A 7228-nucleotide genomic window follows, 5' to 3' on the forward strand; every position below is an offset into this window, starting at 1 on the left:
CTTGAGTGCTGAAGAAATCACCACAGAGCGACATCTCTGCAGGAAATGTATGCATCTGACATCGAGGAATCGTCGTTTGTTGTTGAGTGCCTTCATTTAAAAGGACTTTTAGCTCAAGAGAAGTTGGGAAGTGCTGAAGAAATGTCACTATCGCAACTTAACCGATTTCTCATATCGAAAAATATCCTAATATAAGTATGTTCTTATGCACATTAGCAACTAACTGTGCAGAGGAAAGATCATTTTCCACATTGTCAAGAATTAAAAACTGTTTGAGATCTACTTTTTCTCAGAAAACACTGGTTCATCTAGCTGTTTTAGCCATCGAAAATGACTTGACTGTTAAACTTGATTTTGATGACGTTATTATTGATTTTGCCAATGTCAAAGCAAGACGCAAACAGTTTTGATACACAAAAGTTTCAGAAACGTCATTTTATAAATGTTTAGGTAATAATATAACTCTTTATATCACTTAAGATTGATTTATATTTTGCCGTCTTTTACATCATGTAATGTTGAATAGGTTAGGTAGAAGCCAAGTTTTAATGAACTTACTCCAAATGGTGACCAGATATAGGAATTAAAATATGTTACATAAAATGAGTAATGAGAAATAACAGTAATAACTAGTAATGGTAGACATAATAATTTAGTAGCAAATGTAAAAGTAATATTTTAAGAAGTGGGTCCAGAAGAATGGAAGTTTCGGAGAGCGATGCGATTGGTGTGGTTATGGGCGGCAATTTCGCTAGTGCCCATTGACGCAAAACATAGAAATCCGGCCCTGTCTACAAGGTATAATTCCCAGACATGATCTCAACAAAATTTTCAGATATGCTCTTGTTTCAGGATAGGACACAGTATATACCAAGGTAGATAGATAAAGCTTCACGCTATGCTCTTGTTTCAAGATAGGTCACAGTATATTTCAAGATAGGTAGATAAATCTTCACGCTTATACGTGAAAGAAGAAAAAAAGTGAATTATACCGTAATAGAATACATCGCAATACGCATCATTTCGAACATGAGGAACCGTGGAGCTTCCGGTCCCCAACACTTCCGATTTCCTGCCAAAGCATTTCGTGTTCACTATTGTTGAGGCTTACCTTTTGCTTACTTTTGACCCCCCTTGAAATCAGAACATGTCTGGGAATTATACCCTGTAGGGAGTCAGTTGGACGTCCATTACACATTGATGAAATATGTATATTTCGGTTGCGTATATATGACTTCTTTATGCTGATTTGGGCCGCCACTCCACGATTTTCGAATTCGAAATAGCAGATTTTGAAATTTAACTTTCCCACGATCTTGGACAGTCCTAGCTCTGAAACTGTGCACATTTTCTCATACGCCCATGTGAACTTTATTTTGATGTGAAGAATCACCTCTTACAGTTTGTCAGTATAATTCATTAACACCATATATAAATATATATATTCATTAACACTATATATATGGCTAGATAGGTAGATAGTATAATTCATTAACACTATATATATGGCTAGATAGGTCGATACCCAAGGTAGATAGGTATGTTTTATCCCAATATATATTTATAAATGTGTGTAGATTCTAGTATAACTCTGGAACGTCTGAAGATATTTACCAATCTTGGTACACATACGGCTTGCAATCTGAAAACTAATATATTGGGATAAAACGCCCCAAGTACTGTGAGGAAGGAAGCAATACGTGAAAATAAGCATAAACAACCGATATTAGTGTCGAATCCATAGTTTTCGTGATCACTGCGATGAACAGTGACACTCCTGATGCCGTTTCTCAAGTTCAGCCCTCATCATCTTGGGGGTTAGAAGAGTTAAAAAAGAAATGACCAAATTGACCGACATTAGTGTCGAATTCATGGTTTTCGAGGTCACTAGGCTGATCAGTGGCAGTCTCGATAGAATTTAATCCCAAGTTTAAATAAGAACAAACATGCCAACTGGCCCAGGAAAATGACAGAAATAATGCCGAAGGCGTTGGTGGTTGTTATTGTTTCGACTGCAGGGAGAATCTTCCTAGGGAATGACGAATATAACAATTGCACTTCGCTGCCGGAGAAAGTACTTAGTCGATCGAGATGAAATTTTGACTCAACTGCAGAGCGAATCTTCCCAAGGAAATGCGAGTGTAACAATTGCACTTCGCTGCAGCAAAAGTTTTCAGCCAATCGTGCTGAAATTTTGTGCATAGGTGGAGACTAAGAAGAGCCAAGTCTCAAAGGAGGCTACTCAATATAGGTAAAGGAGGTGGTTAAATAATTTTAAAAAAATTAACTCATGTGTTGAAAGAGGAAAATTTCGTTTTGTGCTATTGTAGTTTATTTGCAGGTAAGTGCTATCTTATATTTATGCACATCTTTATGTTTCGTACATAAAATGAAAAATAGAAACTCCTATAACTGCACTAATATACTTTATTTAGCATTGAGTATTCCTAATTCATATTCTCATTCCACCCAATGCGCCAATTACTGGGTTTAAATCACGAAAACCATTAAAATGTTCTATCATACAAATCTCAGGCTTTGCAACGCTCCTATTTTTCCTATATATTTGCGTCCCTTCATATTTCCTACATTTTAACGAAACCTTTTATATTTTTGTGGCATTGCTACTTCCACTTGTGAAAATATCATAAGGAAATAAAGTGTGGGTAGTTGGAGGGCCTTTTGTCTCCACAGTAGGATGGTTGAATGGAGACTCTTCTGTGTTTCGTTCTTTTCTTGCATATTATCTAAAAATAATTACACCAAACAATATACAGTTAGCACAAAAAATATTCATATACCTACAAAATGGAACAAAAACTCGTTTCGGCATATTCATTAAAAAATTCTATGGAGTAGTGATTTTAAAGACTTATAAATAATTTATTGAGGTGTATCAATACTTTTTGCACTAATTGTAGGCAAATCATTGTAAAATATCGTACACATAGTCAAATCTTACCTTAAAGGCGCCAACTGCATAATGTTTACATTTTAGATTTTATTTTACATTTCAGATAGTTCCAGGAAGGGTACAACGGTGTAATTTCCAAGTGATTTTTTTTTTTTTTTAACCTATTGGATAATTGAAATGTTCCTTCCAATAGGTAGAAATATTGTTATACGAGTTTCTTTATTCCTTGTTCTTTCAAAATGTTCCAGGAAATAATTGAAATGTTCCTTTTTTACAGCTTCACGAAACGTCCTATATTTTTTTTGACGTGATTTCCTATATATTATTTTCATTAGCATTGGAAAACCTGAAATCTGTATTTGAACACAAACTCCGTCTCTATATCAATTTGTGGGCACAATTAGTTACGCCGTTTCTTGCCAATGCTCGTACACATTGATTAGTCTTTCTTGTCAATTACTTAACACTCAGTTTCCTACAGCTTCAATTAACATCCTAGATACTCGAAAACAACAACACACACAATTATAATTACAAACTATATGTTTTTAAGTTTCCTTTCTAATAATTGGAATAACAGCTGTTTTGAGTTCTGTCAGCTCATCGAATATGCTCCTCAAGCCGTTATGTCCTGCCTCTTGCCATAAACCCACTTCTACCTCTAGTGGTCTCCACCATTTCCTTCTCTTCGCCTCTTCTCTGTAGCACCTTTTTCCTAAGTCCTATTCTCTCTTTGTCATGAAATCACAGATACAGTAGGTTTAGGTTATCTTTGCAGAACGAACGGTATATTTTTTGATATATTTTCTTCACACGTAATGCTTGACACCTCTAAACTCGAGGCTTCTTTAGATTGTAATTCTCGAGACAATTCATAGGTGACCTTCCTGGGATACGTACGTACAATCGGTTGGCCCTGTATAAATCGGGTTGCGTGTGACCAATTCCAACTACCAGAAGCTGTCATGCTCATAAGCAAAAACAATAGATATTATCTATTGTTTTCGAGATGTATATACATAGGGCCGATTATCCATACCCAATGAACCAAAAGTAAGTTTCTTCTGCGAACTCTCTTTGACACTTCCTGCCAGCAGTCGTTCCCAAGGCTTTTTTCTTCTGGTTTTCTTTAGCTGGTGTCCCGCTTTCCTGTTATGCACACAAGCCATGTAATTAATTGGGTATACTGGCAAGGGCTTGCGTCATGAAAGATACAGCCGATGTAACAAGTTCTGGTTACATATTCCTCGATCCTAGTTTAAGAGTAAAATAATCGTGCGGGGGGATTTCTTCCACACTAAAATTGTACGGGTTTTCTATCAATTATAGAAAAATCGAATTCAAGTAAATAGTTCAAACTCGATTCTTGCAGAGATTTGTATCTATTGATCACACACAAAGTGTGTAATAATTGAACACAGCTCAGAATGCGGTTGTGTGCTAATACAGTAAAGGAAAAAGACGAACTATAGTTTGCGATGCATCGTGAGTGGATCAGGGGCGGATTCAGGGGGGGCAATCACTCCCCCAGAAGAGGAGACTTTCTTATTTTATATATATAAAAATAAAACACATCCCAAAGTTTGGAGCCCTTAAAAGTAGCAGTATGACAACCCATCGCCCCTCAGAAGTCTGTCCTGGATCCGCCCCTGGAGTGGATATATGTAACGGAAATTGGCATTACAAGCGCGGGCTCTGTACTGTATCACATGGTCATGAAATAGTTATTTCAGAAACAAAAGGCATTTTTACTTGTTCAAATTTCGTAAATAAATAATCAATGTCCTTTTTAAAAAAATCAAATTTTGTAATGATGCAGATAAGGTACTTTTTTCCTTATTTGTCAACTGAAGCATGAGATCATAGGTTTGACATCTTTCGAATACCTGTTTTAATCTCAAGATATGCTTTATTAAACCTGCGCTGTAAACATAGGCGTTGTAATGGATGCAATAGTTGTCAAGAGGTTCTGACCACATTGACACTAGGGATGCGCACGAGTCGAGACACACTTTGTAAAATTCGAGACAAACGTATTTCTCAACTCGAATTTTCGAGTCAAGTCGAGACAGCTGGTAAAAATCTCGACTCGACTCGAATGTCTCGAAAATCATTCTATAATTTTTAATATTTTGAAGAAAGTACTCGCTCAGAAACACTTGGCACGAGAATTTCGGAAACTGCAGGACTTGTCAGGTGTTCGAGGAGTGCTGTGGTGATTGTCTTCAACAAGTGGCGAAACCAAGGGAAAAAGACGTCCAAATGTCGAGAGGTTGGGCGCCCCCCACCTCATTACAGATGTCGGACGTCGTAGGCTGGGCAGACTGGTAAAACAGAACAGGCAGCGAACTGCGTCGGAACTAAGATCAGAGTTTAATGCTGGGCAAAGTACAAGTGTGTCTGAACTAGTGTTGTCAAAATTCCGGAAATTTTGAACCTGTTTTTAAAGAAACGTTCTTTTTTTCGATTTTCCGGAAAAAATGAAAAAAATAAATATGTTTGTATTAGGTTAATTTTACTAGTAATGATATATCTTTTTTTAAAACACGCGAAAAATGTAAGTTCAAAAATTTCAATATTGCGAATATTAAAAAATAGCACTCGAAAATAAAACCATTCCAATTATTATCTATATATTAAAATACTAGATTTACGCGTATATGTTTCTCCTCACAGAAAAGTTTATATGTTTGTCTCCAATCCTTTCAACAATGAGATCTCGAACCCACAAGTGCTAGAAACGTGCCGTTTTCATTTGTCGATTCCAAATTTTGTGTAAATTGTCCAGTTCTAACTGAATATGTTTTTAAAAGAAAACATTTGCCATTAGTTCTTTTATCACATTTTTAGGGGTACATTGGAAGTACTGTGGGGGCGCAGTGGCTTAGTGGTAGAGCGTTCACCTCCGGTGCTTGGGGCCCTGGTTTGATCCCAGATCGCGCCGTGTGGAGTTTGTGGTGGACAAACACCGTGCTCGTGGGTTTTCTCGGGGTTATCCCGTTTCCTCCCACTTTCTTCATTCCACCATTTCATTCATTTCTCATCATCACCGTCTCCTTTAGCCTAACCTGCATAACCGTGGGACGTAAAACTAAAGATTCCATTTCACTAGAAGTATGAAATTTTTGAAAAAGTAAAGCATCATACCCTACGAGTTATATATTCCAACATCACATTGTTGTATATAGGGGTTGTATATCTGTCAGGCGTTTGTTTCATGGCCAAATGATAATGAAAACGAAGGATGACCATTTCTCAGGTCTAAGATTAATCTTCATTGTTTGGAGAGTTTTTTTCAATAAACACCGTTTATCACTGACATAATTAATTGTGTGTGTAATTTATTTACTTAATAAATAATGCATGTATACACGATATGGGCATTCAGTAAATGGATACTTGAAAATTTGAATCCAATTATCTATACACGCCGGCTATAAGTCTTTTGTTTTGGCCACGGGTGCAGTCCAAACTACTCTCTTTCCTCCTACCAATTTTACAGTTAGGATTGAGCTTCTTACCGGATGTGTAGCCTACCGAATGACCACACAGATGTTATCGAAACTATTGTGCTATTGTTTCTTTGTATGCTTTGGCAGAAACTTCTGTAGATATCGAAGCCCGCCAGTGAAGCCATATCTAGCATCTTTTCGCTAGATCTAGCATAATTCACTCCCATTTAGCATCTAGCATCTTGACAAATCCTCTGGAGAACAGAAAAAGAACAAAAATTTAGATGGCTCACTGACCGTTGGGAATTATCCCTTAGTTGAAGCGATGGTTGGAGTAATAAAACCAGTTAGTATTTCCGCTGTTGTATTGTTGAATTCACAGAAATGTTCAAAAATAAGCAAAACGTGACTCTGCACAAGATGTTAACCATAGTTTTATTATTGTCAACTGAACCCTGAGCGTCTGGGATGTTTTTGTCTCTTCTCACTTTACAACTTGAGAGGGGAGGGGTATGATCATCAGGGGACCACTAGTAGTACACCGCTAAAAGAAATGCTTCAGTGCTGCATCGGAAGCGGCATGTTTGGTATATATTTCTTAAAATGTTATCCGTTCATAAAGTATAAATTTCCCCTTCCTCCCCTGATTCTCTTTCCAATACAGAGAACCGACTCTTTAAATGAAGAAAGTACCATGAACCTTCCCGAACATACTAAAATGAATGATGCGTACAAATAACAAATCTGTGGATGAATCAAATAATGCAGATACATGAGAAGATGATGATGAAGATAAGAGTGCTTGATGCAGCGCAGTCCACCACATGTAAATAGGTTTGAAGTTTTCATATTTGTGTATGTG

Source organism: Thermobia domestica, chromosome 2 (genome assembly GCF_964235325.1).
Source record: "Thermobia domestica chromosome 2, izTheDome1.hap1.1, whole genome shotgun sequence".
Lineage (NCBI taxonomy): Eukaryota > Metazoa > Arthropoda > Insecta > Zygentoma > Lepismatidae > Thermobia > Thermobia domestica.